Here is a 19,245-nt window from a genome sequence, read left to right on the forward strand (position 1 = left end):
GTGCTATCCGGCACCGACGGGACCGAGCTGCTGCCGTTCCCTCAAAACTTCCGGATAGACCAGCGTCAATGCTATCAGATACGGAGCTTTTCATCTCCGTATCTGACAACAAAGACTGTTGCTTAGCAACAGCATGTCAACACTCGGCCCGTACCTTGGAAGCGTCTCTGAAGCTGTTGCTAAGCTGCAGAGATGCTTTCCAGAGCCTGGCTGTTAAAAAAAAATGCTAGGGGATGCTAGGGGAAGAAAAAAAACCTAACAAAAATGGCTGCTGATTTCTGCCGTTAGCTCGAAGTTGCCGGACATACAACCTCCGGATAGCACAAAGTTTCCTGTAGATTGAAAATAGTTGAGGCCCTAGCACTGATCCCTGTGGCATCCCATTAGTTACAGATTGCCATCCTGAAAATGACCCATTTATCCCGACTTTCTGTTAGTTAGCCAATCCTCTATCCAATCTATAATATTACCCCCAACACCATGAGCTCTTATCTTATGCAGTAACCTTTTATGTGGCACCTTGTCGAATGCCTTTTGGAAACCTATATACACTACATCTACTGGTTCCCCTTTATCCACCCTGCTCGTTACTTCCTCAAAGAACTCTAATAGATTTGTCAAACACGGTTTCCCTTTCATGTTGACTCTGTTTGATTGCATTATGATTTTCTAAATGCTCTGCTACTACTTCCTTATTAATGGTTTTGAGCATTTTGCCAATGACAGATGTTAGGCTAACTTGGCCTATAGTTTCCTGCTTTCTGTCTCCCTCCTTTTTTGAATAAGGGCATTACATTTGTGGTTTTCCAATCCACTGGGCCTTCTCCAGAGTCAAGGGAATTTTTGAAGATTACAACCAATGAATCCACTATCTCTGCAGCCACTTTTGTTTCAACTATATAGCTCTAATTTCTTTTTTCCTGCAGAAGATATAAGATTTTGCTCTTTAGATAGCTTGACATTTACTGGACGATTGCATTCTGGTAAATTGCTTAATGAGGTGAAGCGGTCTTCCCCACACTCCAAAGAACATAAGAAATAGGAGCAGGAGTAGGCCATACTCAGCTTGCTTGCTCCGCCATTCAATACGATCAGGGCGGATCTTCGACCTGAACTCCACTTTCCCGCCTGATCCACTCACCTCAGAAACATATTTACTCTACTCTGGTTTTAAGACTGCATGTAATTTGGTTACCATTTTTCTTTAGTGTAGGAATCTCCACTAACTGTGGCTTAGAGGTGTTGCCAACCTGCTTTCAGCCATGTAGCTCTGAACTCACCAGGAGGAGGCACACATGAGCACCCTGAGGAAGTTTCTCCCTTATTTTTTTCCTCCCACTTGACTTCTGCTCAGTTCATCCCAGCGTAATGCCACGGTAATTGCCCTTCTGCCTCCTTGTGTGCATTTTTAGACATTATAAACTTTTGAACATTCCTCTCTTCCCCATTTCCCAGTAGGGAAGGCATTGGAAGACTATTTGACACTATATTTGAAATGACTGATTTTGTAGTTTGAGCTGGCTTTTCCTCAAGTTATTAGTGGCAGTCCATGCCTTGTGTACTCAGACGATCATGTGCAAACTATGCAGGAATTCAAAGGTGAAATATAAAATAGTAATGATCAGCAATAAGTCACATGCCATCCTGACTTGGACATATATTGCTATTTTAAATAGAACACATGGGATCCTGGGTTTTATGCATAAGGACATTGAGCACAAAAGCTAAGAGATGATGCTAAACTTACAGAAATCAGTTGCAATATGCCACCTAGTTTTGTGTACCCTACTTTAGGACGCATGTCAAGGCCATGGAGAGGTCCAGAAAAGATGTAGTAACAGAAACTTGGGGCTTTAGTAGGTAAGCTTAAGAGGAGATCAGGCAGAGTTCTTCAAAATTATGAAAGGTTTTGATAAGGTACATAGTTGCTGAGTGGGCACAAATTCATGATCACCACCAAAAGGAGAGGTTAGGATTTTTTTTAATGCAGAAAAAGTGGTAGAAAGAGGACATACAGTAACTTTTAATAGGGAAATTGAATTTTTTAAAAACAGGTACGGGGAAAGGGTAGAGGAATGGAACTAAATTGAAAGCTCTTTCTGAGAGCTGGTGTGGGCATAATGGGTCAAATGGCCTCTCTATTCTGTAGAATTATATGATACGTGGGATACAGTGCATTTTAAATTGGATTTTTAAAAAAAGTCATATTAGAACATTTTTCATTATTGGTTTAACATCTTATTCATTTATGATGAGCCAAAGATTTAAATGCTATATGGCTACAGAATTAACTTTAATACCTTCATTATATGGTACTGCAGGGTGATTTTGTGCTCATTATAGTATTTTTGTTTTGTGCTGGCTACCACATAATCATGTACTTCCAAATAAAAATCATTTGGTACAATATTTTTAAATTTGGTTTAGGATAGTGGAGGATATCGCAACATTTAAGTGTCAGTCTTGGTTCAGTGGTAGCAGTCGCATCTCTGAGTCAGAGAGTTGTGGGTTCGAGTCCCACTTCATAGACTTGAGCACATAATCTAGGCTGGTTCTTCAGTGCAGTACTGAGGCAGTGCTGCACTGTCGGAGGTGCCGTCGTTTGGATGAGACGTTAAACCGAGGCCCCTTCTGCGCTCTTAGGTGGATGTAAAAGATACTCTAAGTATTCGAAGTAGAGCAGGGAAATTCTCCCAGTGTCGTGACCAACGTTTCTCCCTTAACCAACACTTAAAACAGATGATCTGGTCATTTCTTTCATTGCTGTTTGTGGGACCTTGGCTGCTGTGTTTCTTACATTACAACAGTTGGCTGTAAAGCACTTTGTGACATTCTGAGGTCGGGAAAGACAATATATACATGCAAGTTCTTTCTTAAAGCATCTTAAAGAGAGATCTTCCCTTGCTGTGATTTTTTAAAATTTTCTCCAAAGAACATGACCTGGTTCAGATCAGTAGTATGCAGTAGATGCTCCTTGGAAGAACGACGAAAACCCTACAAAATAGGTAGTTTTTAAAAAATAAGTACAAAGAGCTTATGCATACCCACTGTCTTGAAATTCACTCACCTGTCATTCTGAGGGAATCATAACTATAACAAATAAAATATCTTTATTGGATTTGTGGAATTGCAATTGGAGACAATTTACATAGTTGCAAGGAACTAAAAATCACAATTTTGTCATTGTAACAAGTGTGCATTACTGCCCTGTAAGCAATACACTATTTCAACAACCTGGAAAAGCATAATGGTTATAGTTTGTATAGATGAATGTGTGTGCTGCTCAGTGAATTACTGTAATTGACCTCAATCATTAAAAACAATTAAGCATTGCATATATTATGTGACATTTTGGTTGCAACTGACGCACATTGCTCTAGATATAATGACAATTTTTAGAAAGCAAGGTCAGGAATCTTTGACTGCTGGGAGCTATCTTCACGTATTTCTAGTTGGGAAGAAATGGCTCGTTGTCATAACAAGTGAATGGTGAAATGTTTACTGCCGTGAGAGATCTGGGCAAAAACACCGCATACTTTGTTTGATATTGTATGTTGGAGGAAAGGATCTAAGCATAGCTGAAATATTTGCCAGATTTGTGGAAAATGATGTTCTACTGTCTGCATGGGATAAACGTGTAGAGACCAGGTGGTTTCAGCAGAAAATTCAGCAGTCAATAACGGGAGGTTTTTCTAAGCTAATTGAATACCGTCAGCTGTGGCTCAGTAGTAACATTCTCGCCTGTGAGTCAGAAGGTTGAGTTCAAGTCCCACTCCAGAGACTTGAGGACATAATCTAGGCTGACACCAGTGCAGTGCTGAGGGAATGAAGCACTGTCGGCAGTGCCATCTTTTGGACGAGACATTAAACCGAGGTCCCGTCTGACCTCTTGGTTAGATGTAACAGATCCCATGGTGCTATTCAAAGTAGAGTAGGGTAGTTCTCCAAGTGTCCTGGCCAACATTTATCCCTCAACCAACATTTAAAACACATGATCTGGTCATTTATTTCATTGCTGTTTGTGGGAGCTTGCTGTGCACAGATTGGCTGTCGTGTTGTGGACAGCAAAACGGTGCCTACACTTCAAAAGTACATAATTGGTTGTAAGGCGCTTTGGGACTTTCTGAGGTCAGGAAAGGTGCTGTATAAATTCAAGTCTTTCCTTTATCTATAAAACCTCAGTTGGAGTACTGTATGCAGTTTTAGGCACCACACTATATGAAGGATGTTGATGCAGTAGAGAGGATACAATGCAGATTCATCAAGATGCTGCCTGGTATGAGGAAATATAAATACTTGAAAAATTGGGGCTCTTGGTTAGAACAGATAAGATTTGATAGAGATGTTTAGAATTATGAAGGGATGGGGCAGAGTAAATAGAAACGGACTGCTTTCAGTGATTGAGTAGTCTAGAACAAGGGGATATAGATATAAGATTAAATGTAAGTAATTTAAGACAGAGAAGAGAACCGTTTTACACATATGGTTCTATGCCTGAAATGCACTACCGGAGTTGGTGATTAAAGCAGAAACCATGTCGAGATTTACTAATAGATTAAATAGATGGTTAAAGAAAAAGGGGAATAAAGGGATATTGGAACAGAACAGGCACATGGGATTAGGACTGTTGCTTGTGTGGAGGATCATTGGTTGGACCGAACGGCCTGTTTCTTTGTGATTTTTACATACGTCACAAGAATCAGTGCATGAACAAAACAGCTCGTGAATCGAGACACTGGTAGAGGCCAAACCGCAGGACAAAAAAAGACTGTTGTTTCTGAATGGCATGGTACCTGTTGTTGTTTATATTTATTTTATTATTTTGCATTAAACAATTGCTCTACACTTCTATTTTCAGAAATTGAGAAACTCCATACTCACTCTGTTTTTAACATAGTTAATTAAAATACATGTTCTTGCATGATGAGATATATATGCACATTTTTTTCTTGTCTAAATATAGGAAGAATGTAAACAAATTTTGGCTCGCCAGAAGTCCAATTCTCAGTCAGACTCTCATGATGATGAGATTTCACCACCACCTCCAAATCCCATAGTAAAAGCCAGGCGCAGAAGAGGTGGTGTGAGTGCTGAAGTATACACCGAAGAAGATGCAGTCTCTTATGTTCGAAAGGTATGACGCTAGTTTGCATTTTATACAGAAATATCAATTGATGAAGTATTATTAGTTTGAACTGAATGTAAGCTTTTTGAAAACCTTTTGCCATTTTGGCACAATTTTTCAGATTTCTACTTGGAGACCAACAAAATAACAAGAAAAATTGCATCTTCTGATTAAATGTAGTAACTAGGGTGATTTAAAAGCTCGTCTGAGATGACTGCTCTCAAAAGTTTGTGTCGTTGGGCATATTTTGTCAGTTGTTGCTTTGTGTGCTGGGTAAACAGCAATATAGCATTCTATTTCATCAGGAAGAAAATTAAACTGGCACAGAATAGTTATCTTTACTTGGCTGCAAGAGCAGGCCAGAGGCTGGGAATTCTGTGGCGAGTGTCTCACCTCCTGACTCCCCAAAGCCTTTCCACCATCTACAAGGCACAAGTCAGGAGTGTGATGGAATACTTTCCACTTGCCTGGATGAGTGCAGCTCCAACAACACTCAAGAAGCTCGACACCATTCAGGATAAAGCAGCCCGCTTGATTGGCACTCCATCCACCACCTTCAACATTCACTCCCTCCACCACCGGCGCACTGTGGCTGCAGTGTGTACCATCTACAAGATGCACTGCAGCAACTCGCCAAAGCTCCTTCAACAGCACCTTCCAAACCCGCGACCTCTACCACTTAGAAGGACAAGGGCAGTAGACGCATGGGAACATCACCACCTACAAGTTCCCCTCCAAGCCACACACCATCCTGACTTGGACCTGTATCGCCGTTCCTTCACTGTCGCTGGGCCAAACTCCTGGAACTCCCTTCCTAACAGCATTGTGAGTGTACCTACACCATATGGACTGCAGCGGTTCAAGAAGGCGGCTCACCACCATCTTCTCAAGGGCAATTAGGGATGGGCACTAAATGCAGGCCTAGCCAGCCAGCGACGCCCACATCCCATCAATGAATAAAAATTTTTTTTTTTAAATTACCCCCTCCAGCTGACTGGTCACATTGGCATGGATAGTTAAGAAGTCCAAAGCCCAAACCTTCCGTTCTCTCATAAATAGATGGGCAGCATTGTTGGGTAGGAAAGTGAAAGTGTATGGTGGGGGGAGAAGACGACTAAAATTGGGAAGTAGTGCGCGAGCACAATGCTTAAATACCCAGTGTCATGTAATGATAGGGTACAAGTTTGTGTCCACAGTTATCCACATACCAAATTCCTAATCTCTCTTCTGTTGGCGTGAGATTACAACGGATACCAGACTCCACAGGGAGGGTAGAAAAATAATTTAGCAGGTAATTCCAGGCACCTTATTGACACTTCATAACTACTACTATGGAGAGTTGTTTAGAGATTTGGGAAATTGCTTTTCCATCTGCAAATCCAGGAAATGGGTTGAGAGAGAGAAGTACTTTTGAAAGTAATTTTTCCAAAATAACTGAAAATCTTTATAATACGTCAAGCTTTCATTCTTCTTCTTCATTCATTATTCTCAGTGCACACGAGGATTAACCCACTTATCAAATTGGAGAATTACTTGGGTATGCTGCTTTTGCAATTGCAGAACATTTGGCTAGTTTTACTTCATCTGTTTAAGTGTATTGGTATTCGCTTCTGTAAGTTTAAAACATTTTCAAAAAATCCTCTAGAATAAACAAAATGATATTAATCATGATTCTTCATTCATTCAAACTTCACATGCAAACAGGAAAGTTCCTTCATTTCAGGGGGAAAATTTCTTTGGGGGATTAAGTCCCTTCAACTTTTTACACTCTTGGTCAAATAATCTTTTTCCTGCCTCATTTTACATCTGATTCGTGGTTGTGTACACAGATACTTCCTACAGGGCCCTGTACGGTGAAGACCACCTCAACCCGTTAAACAGAAATATTTGGCATGGGAACCTGTAGGACTTCCAATTGTTGCCCTGGCTCTTAAGAAAGCCAGCTTATTATGATTACGATCCCACCAATCAGCAATGAAAACAAAATATTATACACGTTGCTGTCAAACACCACTTCAGCCATTTCTGATGTGATATCCCAGTCATCCTCTATATCTTTAGTGCCTCACCTGGCCCTTCAGGATTCATATTGCTACTTTTTGGAACTGTTGTCTGAAACCAGCCAAACCGTTGGGAGGAAAGTTTCTTTTTTCATTGTAAGGATTCTCTGTGCAAGTACTTTGGAAGGATTTCTATTGAGTTTGTAGTGGATGCATCAGCAGCACAAACTGTCCATAATTTGGCAATAATTGGTGTTAAATTCTAGCCTGATTCAGAGAAGTTATAAGCATGGCTATGGTGAGAAGTGGAAGTGCCGTACCTTTGCTGTAGAAGGTGCTGTTTGTAATGAAGTTGATGTTGAGCAGCATTGGTTTGTTTTTTCCTGAAACTGCTTGCCTTGAACACAGAATTCACTACCAATCCCTTACCATGTTTCCCTCCCCACATTAAATAGGTAGTGTGATACAGTTTTCTTTATTCGTCATGCTCCACTATTGTGAAGCAATATGCCTTTATATGTAGTTTTCCCCTTAATCGCCTGGTTGACATGGGCAACTTGGTGTGAAAAATTGCAGATGCGAACCCTTGTGTGCCTGACTATTGCTTTTCTCAGCAGGCTGCTACTTCAACTTTTTTTTAGAAACAAATTGTGCACCTTGTCCATAGTCATTATAACATGTAGATTTTTTTAAACCAATTTCCCCCCCTTATTTTATGTTCCAGTATGCTAGTAGCCCACTAGTGTATTGGATTATGTGTTGATAAACATTCTATTCTGAAAAACCTATTATGTCCCTTAATAACTTGTAATGTCAATTGGCTGTATACTGTTTCACCAACTGTAGGCTAATTGAATCCTGCAGTAGGCTTCATCTTCCTGTACTGTTTCACAGGTTATACCAAAGGACTACAAGACTATGACTGCACTGGCAAAAGCTATTTCTAAGAATGTTCTTTTTGCTCATCTTGATGATAATGAACGAAGGTAGGAGGATTAGTGGATGACATGCAAGCATTTGTTATTCAAGTTAACAGTTTATTCTTTCCCTGTGTTTTTACTGTGTCCTCCAGTCTTGTCTCTGCTTGGAAAAAATTAGGATGCAGTATTAACAACCTGAATTTGGCCTTGTAGGTTAATTAGTAATCGGGCCAGAATGAATAAAGCTTAATGAATTATATTGCAACATTTATTGTTTTCTACCCTTCACTGTATTTATACAACATAGTGCATTCCCCCTTTGACATGCTTTTCTTACTGCAAAGGGATTGACACATATGTGCCTATATTGTCACAACAGTTTTTTTGGATAAATGTTTAAGCTAACTAAATATGACCTTGACTTTGAAAACTGTCATAATTATATCAGCAAGATTGCAAAATTGTGTTTGCATGTGTTTTTTCTTTTTCCCTCAGTAAAATGTTTATCAACTTTTTGTTGGAAAATGTGTTAAGATAATATTATACAAGTACAAAAGGGCTTTGTGTTCAGACAAAACAGCGGCTGTATGCCCAAAATGTACTGTGCGCATGCTGATGACGTGCAATAGGTAGAAGTGGTAGTCAAACCACAGTTAGAATTCTACTGGTATAGCTAGATTTCTAATATACCTTGGTGTAGTAGCTTTCCAACACTCGCTATATGATATTTAATGAACATAGGGATCAGTTTTCATAATTGAAAAATCCTGTTAAATTTTTGGAAGCATATCTTTGATGATGTGTGAATCTGTGTTCAATTTGTGCACATGAACAATCTTTTACTGCTTGGCTTCTGTGATTGAAATCACTAGTGTAACCTATACATCATTTATTACAGTACTTATAATGCACTGTATTTCATCCCTCAATTCAAAAAAAAACTATCACGGGTGTTGTCAAGACCATTCATGAGTCTTTCCAGAATCAGTCAGTACTCTTGGTTGAAAAGTGGGCATCTTGGTTTCTTTTATTTTTTGTGGTGCCAACTGATGCTGAAATTCTTTGCCTTTACAAAGCCACCATTCTCTGGGACCTCCTCTGGAGATGGTTGCTATTAGCACCATATGCCTGAAAGCAGAACTTATGCACTGGATTTTCTGGAACATCTTTTACACAAAGGAATGCAATGTAATTTTAACTCTACAGAATGAATTGTACATATGTAAAATATTTCTTGCACTGGATACAGGTCCTGGGGGGTGATGGTCCTGGAGCTGACAACCTCAACAATCTGTTGTCATGCCTGGTGGACATTGTTTTTCAGGGTCTTACTGGCACTGGCTGGGAAGAGAACTTCACTCCTTGCCTTGACCTCTTCCAGCAGAACTTCCAGGATGCCTCAAAGAACCTGGGGGCAACCCTGTGACTCATGCTCACCCACCACGCCCAACAGCAAAAACTTGCAGAAGGAAATTCAACCTCACTTTGAAAGGTACACTGCCACTTTGAAATAGGCGTCTGGCTGACCCACTGGAAATTGCGCTCTGGCAGTGGACAGGTTTCCCAGCAGGTCAGCTAATCGGGTGAGAAATCTCCTGGTGAGATTATAATAAGGTCCAGGAGTTAAAATATCCCATGCCTGTTTTTGGCTGTAGCGGCTTTGAAACTGACATCAAAAACTGGCCGAGAGTTAAAATCGGGGCCCTGATGTCGATAGACCAAGTTTCAGCTTTGTCATGTCCCAGGAGTTGAATGTCTTCCAAGAGGTTTTTCTTCATTCACCACATTCTTATTTTATGCTGCTGTCGCATGCCTCCCCGTTGCGACGAGGAGCACACATTCAGGACAACCGGACACCCGGAACACTGAATTGAAAATTCTTGTCCTCATTTGCAAATTCTGGCACCTTGCATCTCAATCTCTGTAATTTTTTTAAAATATTCGTTTATGGGATGTGGGCATCGCTGGCAAGGCCAGCATTTATTGCCCATCCCTAATTGCCCTTGAGAAGGTGGTGGTGAGCCGCCTTCGTGAACCGCTGCAGTCCGTGTGGTGAAGGTACTCCCACAGTGCTGTTAGGTAGGGAGTTCCAGGATTTTGACCCAGTGACGATGAAGGATCGGCGATATACTTCTAAGTCAGGATGGTATGTGACTTGGAGGGGAACTTGGAAGTGGTGGTGTTCCCATGCTCCTGCTGCCCTTGTCCTTCTAGGTGGAAGAAGTCGCGGGTTTGGGAGGTGTAGCTGAAGAAGCCTTGGCGAGTTGCTGCAGTGCATCTTGTAAGCTGGTACACACTGCAGTCACGGTACGCCGGTGGTGGAGGGAGTGAATGTTTAAGTTGGTGGATGGGGTGCTAATCAAGCGGGCTGCTTTATCCTGAATGGTGTCGAGCTTCTTGAGTGTTGTTGGAGCTGCACTCATCCAGGCAAGTGGAGAGTATTCCATCGCACTCCTTGTGCCTTGTAGATGGTGGAAAGGCTTTGGGGAGTCGGGAGGTGAGACACTAGCTGCAGAATACCTAGCCTCTGACCTGCTCTTGTTGCTACAGTTTTTACGTGGCTGGTCCAGTTAAGTTTCTGGTCAATGGTGACCCCCCAGGATGTTGATGAGGGATTCGGCGATGGTAATGCCGTTGAATGTCAAGGGACGGTAATTAGACTGTCGCTCGTTGGAGATGGTCATTGCCTGGTCCTTGTGTGGCGCGAATGTTACCTGCCACTTATCAGCCCAAGCCTGAACATCAGCCAGGCCTTGTTGCATGTGGGCATGGACTGCTTCATTATCTGAGGAGTTGTGAATGGCACTGAACACTGTGCAGTCATCAGCGAACACCCCCATTTCTGACCTTATGTTAGAGGGAAGGTCATTGATGAAGCAGCTGAAGATGGTTGGGCCTAGGACACTGCCCTGAGGATCTCCTGCAGCGATGTCCTTGGGGCTGTGATGATTGACCTCCAGCAACCATAACCATCTTCCTTTGTGCTAGGTATGACTCCAGCCAGTGGAGAGTTTTCCCCCTGCTTTCCATTGACTTCATTTTTACTGGGGCTCCTTGATGCCACACTCAGTGAAATGCTGTCTTGTTGTCAAGGGCAGTCACTCTCATCTCACCTCTGGAATTCTGCTCTTTTGTCCATGTTTGGACTAAGGCTGTAATGAGGTCTGGAGCCTAGTGGTCCTGGCGGAACACAAATTGAGTATCGGTGAGCAGGTTATTGGTAACTAAGTGCAGGTTGATAACACTGTCGATGACACCTTCTATCACTTTGCTGATGATTGAGAATAGAATGATGGGGTGGTAATTGGCCAGATTGGATTTGTCCTGCTTTTTGTGGACAGGACATACCTGGGCAGTTTTCCACATTGTCGGATAGATGCTCGTGTTATAGCTGTACTGGAACAGCTTGGCTAGAGGCGTGGCTAGTTCTGGAGCACAAGCTTTCAGCATGACAGCCAGGATGTTGTCAGGGGCCATAGCCGTTGCTGTATCCAGTGCGCTCAGCCGTTACTTGATATCACGTGGAGTGAATCGAATTGGCTGAAGACTGGCTTCTGTGATGGTGGGGACCTCGGGAGGAGGCATAGATGGATCATCCACTCTGTACTTCTGGCTGAAGTTGGTTGCAAACGCTTCAGCCTTGTCTTTTGCACTCACGTGCTGGGCTCCGCCATCATTGAGGGTGGGGATATTCATGGAGCCTCCTCCTCCCGTTAGTTGTTTAATGGTCCACTGTGGCAGTACCACCGGTTGTACCTTACATAAAGACACATAATTCCCTTTAACTTACCTAACTGTATGTACTTAACTTACTTATATATGTTTAACTTACCTTTTGGGGCCGTTGCCCTTTTAACTTACCTGTTGGGGCCATTGCCCCTTTAAGACGCGCCCTTGCGCGCTGACGTCACGTCACGTATGACGTGCATGCGGAGGCTGCCGGCCCAACTCGGCCTTCCAGGACTGCTGCCGGCACAGCCGGCCCAGCATCTTCGGCCGCATCGGCCAGCCGGCGGGAGCGAAGCGATCCTCCGCTCCCGTGGCAAGCACCGGCACAGCCCGGCCGGCCCGACTCGGCCTTCCAGGACGGCCGCTGGCACAGCCCGGCCTAGCTTCTTCGGCTGCAACGGCCAGCCGACGGGAGCGACGCGATCTTCCGCTCCCGCGGCAAGCACCACCACAGCCGGCCCAGCGACTTCGGCCGCATCGGCCAGCCGGCGGGAGCGAAGCGATCCCCCGCTCCCGCGGCAAGCACCGGCACAGCCCTGCCGGCCCGACTCGGCCTCCCAGGACAGCCGCTGGCACAGCCCGGCCTAGCTTCTTCGGCCGCAACGGCCAGCCGACGGGAGCGACGCGATCTTCCGCTCCCGCGGCAAGCACCACCACAGCCTGGCCTAGCGTCTTCGGCCGCAATGGCCAGCCGACGGGAGCGACGCGATCTTCCGCTCCCGCGGCAAGCACCGGCACAGCCCGGCCTCTCGACCTCGGCCTCAACGGCCAGCTGACGGGAGCGACGCGAGCAACGTGATGACGTCACAACGCAAACGCGATGACGTCATCACGCTCCCCACAGGACTGCGAACTCAGTCCTCGTGGGGTCCCCGCTGGGACAAGACCTGCATCATGGTGCTCCTGCAGTCAGCCATCTTACCTGCTACCTTACCTGCTGTAATTATCCTGTTCTGGTAAATAAACAACTTATTTATAGTTCGTCGAAGTCAAACTCTCTTATTTAGTGGCGATCTACACGAATGGCTACATTGGTGACCCCACGACGTGAGTACGGGAGCTCATCAATTCCAACGCTACAATTGGTGAACCCGTATCCGTGAACGATTTTCACGGTAGCAACGTGCAGCCTGACCCTCGTCTTCCCACAAGACGACCAACGCACAACCGACGAACAACCACGGAACAGCAACCGCCTAACACCGATTCCACCAAAAGCGACCCCGTCTTTGCGAACGTCTTCGCAACGGAAGCGCAGCTTGGAGGTGAGCCCGTTTTTCACGAACAATTTCATAGAAGTAGAGCACGACCAACGGCAACCGTCTTCCACCAGCGCTACAATTGGTGGGTTTGTGAACGTCTTTCACAAACGAAGCACGCTATGGAAGCATCAGCTGTTCTGCTGTCGCTACCACAATCCAGGGAGCCACGGTCTCCCTCGTGCTTTATGAAGGAAGAAGCCCTGTTCGCCGAGAACATCGATGCGGCACAGACCACGGTCTCCGTATTCGACTCTTCTACCGCCACACGGATCGTCCGCCTCTACGTCCAAAGCAACAGCAAGTATACATCCCTCCAAGCGTGGGGTACAGCATGTTCGGGCCCCCAAGATCGGAGCGCGCCCCGCGGGGATACCACGAGGACTCACCCCCGCAAAACACGAGGACGCACTCCTCGCGCACGAGGACCCATCCCTCGTGAACATCGACGACTCTTTCCCCGCCGACGACGCACCAGCCCTTCAGCCTGCTGGTTGTGTTGCCTACTACACGATTCGGCGTGAACAAAAAGCGTGCCGCCCTCCCGCCTGTTTTCTCTTAAATCTACAACAGTTTCAAGTGTTGCCACCCGCCAGGCAGAGTTTACCCCGCCCGAAAGCAACAACAACCTGGACCATTGCTGCCCTTTATCCAGTTTTCCCTTTAACAAACGCAAACGTCGACTGAAGCTGCACACATCGAGGATGGGTCCAACGGGCATCCTGCGGCCGCGATCAACCACGTGAAAGTTGCTAGCCTCACCGATCACTGATCAACGCAGCATCTCTTCACCCTCTGTTGTGTTCACGTCGTAGCACTATGGCACGCACCGTTCCGTGCGTTCCAGCCTCCCGAAGGTTTCGCTCACCAGCCAACGGAGACATCGCCCGCGTCCGCCCAACCTGCCCGTCCCTCTGACAAGGCCTGCTGTTTCGCACGTCTCCACGGTCCTTCGCCTGCCGGATACGTTTTATTCGCCACGACACGCGTAAGGATCCGCTCACGAGCAGCATCTTCATACCTCGCCTACCAAGTCAAGACAGCACGACCGCCGTGACCACCAGCTCGTCAGACCATCTCATCCTTGGACTTTCGTTAAAGCGAATTCTGGGGGGGCCTGTGTGGCGGTACCACCGGTTGTACCTTACATAAAGACACATAATTCCCTTTAACTTACCTAACTGTATGTACTTAACTTACTTATATATGATTAACTTACCTTTTGGGGCCGTTGCCCTTTTAACTTACCTGTTGGGGCCATTGCCCCTTTAAGACGCGCCCTAGCACGCTGACGTCATGTCACGTACGACGTGACGTGCGTGCGGAGGCTGCCGGCCCGACTCGGCCTTCCAGGACGGCCGCTGGCACAGCCCGGCCTAGCTTCTTCGGCCGCAACGGCCAGCCGACGGGAGCGACGCGATCTTCTGCTCCCGTGGCAAGCACCACCACAGCCGGCCCAGCATCTTCGGCCGCATCGGCCAGCCGGCGGGAGCAAAGCGATCCTCCGCTCCCGCGGCAAGCACCGGCACAGCCCGGCCTCTCGACCTCGGCCTCAACGGCCAGCTGACGGGAGCGACGCGAGCAACGTGATGACGTCACAACGCAAACGCGATGACGTCATCACGCTCCCCACAGGACTGCGAACTCAGTCCTCATGGGGTCCCCGCTGGGACAAGACCTGCATCATGGTGCTCCTGCAGTCAGCCATCTTACCTGCTACCTTACCTGCTGTAATTATCCTGTTCTGGTAAATAAACAACTTATTTATAGTTCGTCGAAGTCAAACTCTCTTATTTAGTGGCGATCTACACGAATGGCTACATTGGTGACCCCACGACGTGAGTACGGGAGCTCATCAATTCCAACGCTACAATTGGTGAACCCGTATCCGTGAACGATTTTCACGGTAGCAACGTGCAGCCTGACCCTCGTCTTCCCACAAGACGACCAACGCACAACCGACGAACAACCACGGAACAGCAACCGCCTAACACCGATTCCACCAAAAGCGACCCCGTCTTTGCGAACGTCTTCGCAACGGAAGCGCAGCTTGGAGGTGAGCCCGTTTTTCACGAACAATTTCATAGAAGTAGAGCACGACCAACGGCAACCGTCTTCCACCAGCGCTACAATTGGTGGGTTTGTGAACGTCTTTCACAAACGAAGCACGCTATGGAAGCATCAGCTGTTCTGCTGTCGCTACCACAATCCAGGGAGCCACGGTCTCCCTCGTGCTTTATGAAGGAAGAAGCCCTGTTCGCCGAGAACATCGATGCGGCACAGACCACGGTCTCCGTATTCGACTCTTCTACCGCCACACGGATCGTCCGCCTCTACGTCCAAAGCAACAGCAAGTATACATCTCTCCAAGCGCGGGGTACAGCATGTTCGGGCCCACAAGATCGGAGCGCGCCCCGCGGGGATACCACGAGGACTCACCCCCGCAAAACACGAGGACGCACTCCTCGCGCACGAGGACCCATCCCTCGCGAACCACGAGAACCCATCCCTCGTGAACATCGACGACTCTTTCCCCGCCGACGACGCACCAGCCCTTCAGCCTGCTGGTTGTGTTGCCTACTACACGATTCGGCGTGAACAAAAAGCGTGCCGCCCTCCCGCATGTTTTCTCTTAAATCTACAACAGTTTCAAGTGTTGCCGCCCTCCAGGCAGAGTTTACCCCGCCCGAAAGCAACAACAACCTGGACCATTGCTGCCCTTTATCCAGTTTTCCCTTTAACAAACGCAAACGTCGACTGAAGCTGCACACATCGAGGATGGGTCCAACGGGCATCCTGCGGCCGCGATCAACCACGTGAAAGTTGCTAGCCTCACCGATCACTGATCAACGCAGCATCTCTTCACCCTCTGTTGTGTTCACGTCGTAGCACTATGGCACGCACCGTTCCGTGCGTTCCAGCCTCCCGAAGGTTTCGCTTACCAGCCAACGGAGACATCGCCCGCGTCCGCCCAACCTGCCCGTCCCTCTGACAAGGCCTGCTGTTTCGCACGTCTCCACGGTCCTTCGCCTGCCGGATACGTTTTATTCGCCACGACACGCGTAAGGATCCGCTCACGAGCAGCATCTTCATACCTCGCCTACCAAGTCAAGACAGCACGACCGCCGTGACCACCAGCTCGTCAGACCATCTCATCCTTGGACTTTCGTTAAAGCGAATTCTGGGGGGGCCTGTGTGGCGGTACCACCGGTTGTACCTTACATAAAGACACATAATTCCCTTTAACTTACCTAACTGTATGTACTTAACTTACTTATATATGATTAACTTACCTTTTGGGGCCGTTGCCCTTTTAACTTACCTGTTGGGGCCATTGCCCCTTTAAGACGCGCCCTAGCGCGCTGACGTCATGTCACGTACGACGTGACGTGCGTGCGGAGGCTGCCGGCCCGACTCGGCCTTCCAGGACGGCTGCCGGCACAGCCGGCCCAGCGTCTTCGGCCGCATCGGCAAGCCGGCGGGAGCGAAGCGATCACCGCACAGCCCGGCCGGCCCGACTCGGCCTTCCAGGACGGCCACTGGCACAGCCCGGCCTAGCTTCTTCGGCCGTAACGGCCAGCCGACGGGAGCGACGCGATCTTCTGCTCCCGTGGCAAGCACCACCACAGCCAGCCCAGCGTCTTCGGCCGCATCGGCCAGCCGGCGGGAGCAAAGCGATCCTCCGCTCCCGCGGCAAGCACCGGCACAGCCCGGCCGGCCCGACTCGGCCTCCCAGGACGACCGCTGGCACAGCCTGGCCTAGCTTCCTCGGCCGCAACGGCCAGCCGACGGGAGCGACGCGATCTTCCGCTCCCGCGGCAAGCACCACCACAGCCCGGCCTAGCGTCTTCGGCCGCAACGGCCAGCCGATGGGAGCGGCGCGATCTTCCGCTCCCGCGGCAAGCACCGGCACAGCCCGGCCTCGCGACCTCGGCCTCAGCGGCCAGCCGACGGGAGCGACGCGAGCAACGTGATGACGTCACAACGCAAACGCGATGACGTCATCACGCTCCCCACAGGACTGCGAACTCAGTCCTCGTGGAGTCCCCGCTGGGACAAGACCTGCATCATGGTGCTCCTGCAGTCAGCCATCTTACCTGCTACCTTACCTGCTGTAATTATCCTGTTCTGGTAAATAAACAACTTATTTATAGTTCGCCGAAGTCAAACTCTCTTATTTAGTGGCGATCTACACAAACCGCTACACCACCACCATTAAACAACTAACACCAATGTATATGGATATACTCCATTTGATGCTGTCTATTGAGTCACAAAGCTATTTGTGAAAGTTGTATGGAAAGAATATTGCTTAAAATGAACAGGTGAACAAAAAGTATTGTTTCTTGAAGAGGGCTACAGAATATCACTGCCCACTTATGTAAACCAGAGACATAGTTTGGTGCTGAGTGATACCCAGGGGTATATGCTGGTAGGGGCACCATTGAAGCTGATTCAGATGTTGGCTTGGTGATGTTGCTTTGCCAAGCCATCTGATGCTGACCACCACTACTGGATTCCAGTTGTTCAGGGCTTGAGAACCTTTGCCTGAGATCTTATGGCATTTAGAAGTCATTTGTAATGCCACTTCACTTTCTGTAGGGGATGGTGGGGACTTTTTTTTTTGGTGGTGCAACTGCAGGCTCTTGGCACTAAGCTTTAAATCAGATGGGGAATTATAAAGTCAGTATGGATCTAAAGAGGAACACTTGCATCTCCTCAGATGTTTCCTCTTTCGTAAGTGGATGTACCGACCACCGGTTGTTCAAATCTCCAGTCTCTACCAATGTGTTGAACATCCCTCACAAGTCCGTACTGAAGCATGGAACTGCAGATGGGTCAGCTCTACTTTTACAATGCCCCCTTGAGGGGTCATGACGTGCTTTAAGTGCTTCTGCCTTGGACCTGGGCCAGGGGTAATGTGTTTATGACTTAATTGCTTAAAAGCCTGTATTCAATGTTTCCTTCCCAGCATTCGGTCCAACAGCTAAACTCCAAATTGTATGGCATCCCCGGGCAGTTTATGGGGTATTTCTCTTACGGATCTCAAAGGCAACCCCTCGAGCAATTCTACGGGGCACCGTTCCTACAACCTCACAGACATTTTTTGTAAAAGAACTTGCTTGGATGCAACAAAAGCAAATCAGGGAATGCCTGTAGTTTAAGCTCCTGCAGGTCTTTAAATCCTACAGCAAAAGAAAGTCTTGCATTTCTATAGCACCTTTCATGACCACCAGACGTCCCAAAGCGCTTTGCAGTCAATTAAGTACTTTTGAAGCGTAGTCACTGTTGTAAAGTAGGAAACATTTTAATGCAGCACACTATTTCTCGCTCTCAGCGAGAGGTGTTCTAATACCTGGAGCTCGCTGCAATATTTTGATAGGACTGAAGCTGGAAAAATCTGGGCTAAAGCAACTTTTGCTGGAAATTATTTCAATTATGTTCGATTGGTAAAGCCCATGATGTCCAGTCTACATCTCCACAGCATTGCCTTACTGGAACTCCTGGGCAGTGTTGTGGGAGCAGAGATCTGACACAATGTGTATCTACACCCATTGCCTTAGAATTGAGGATTCTCCAGATGCAATGAAGAGGAAACTCCTCCCCTCCTTTGGCTTTGGCCCCCTACCATGTGCCCTATCTTGCTTCATATGCCTTCCCCCTTATCTCCACCTTGACCTTCCATTTGCTTTGATACCCCCGGGCTCAGTGGCTGCACTTTTCTGTTGGAAAACCAACTTTTTCTTTTTAATTTGTTGAAGTACTCACTGCACTTTTATTTGCTGAGTAATTTTTTCTTAGCAGTTATATGATCAGCACTGTGAGCACTTAATATAAGCAGCTGAATTTCCACTGGCAAATTGCAGCCAGCAAGCCCGGGAGAAGCTGAGGATTGGGGTAGATGGCATAAGCACAACAAGGCCTAGAAATTCAGTATAGCCACGTTTGGGGCGCTAAAGTCGGGCGGCCGCTAAAGTTTGCGCCCGGCGCAAAGTCGCGCCACCTTCGCCGATATTTAGTCGCATCGCCCCAAGAGGTTGCTGCTGCGCTAAAACAGGCGATGCACGACTATCTTTAGGCGCTAAGCCGGCGGTGCTGAGCGATACCCCCGAGGCCGGGCGCAGCGCAGGTGCGGCGAGTTGTTGATTGAGGGCAGACACTCTGGCGCCGGTCAGCTCTTAAAGGGGGAGGGTGGATTTGTTTGCCTGCCA

General features: G+C 47.2%; 1 pseudogene across 1 annotated transcript in view; it reads left to right on the forward strand.

Annotated features, from left to right (window-relative positions):
- The first annotated feature begins 1,572 nt into the window (after positions 1-1,572).
- Positions 1,573-19,245, forward strand: part of LOC147110808 (cAMP-dependent protein kinase type I-beta regulatory subunit-like) — a 233,366-nt pseudogene continuing 215,693 nt past the window's right edge. Inside the window, exons 1-3 of the transcript XR_015079886.1 lie at positions 1,573-1,599; positions 4,964-5,134; positions 8,020-8,111. The product of XR_015079886.1 is annotated as a cAMP-dependent protein kinase type I-beta regulatory subunit-like (transcript). The remainder of the gene's footprint in view (positions 1,600-4,963; positions 5,135-8,019; positions 8,112-19,245) is intronic.

Source organism: Somniosus microcephalus, chromosome 11 (assembly GCF_052327205.1).
Source record: "Somniosus microcephalus isolate GS21.2 chromosome 11, FLI_Smic_1.0, whole genome shotgun sequence".
Taxonomy (NCBI): domain Eukaryota; kingdom Metazoa; phylum Chordata; class Chondrichthyes; order Squaliformes; family Somniosidae; genus Somniosus; species Somniosus microcephalus.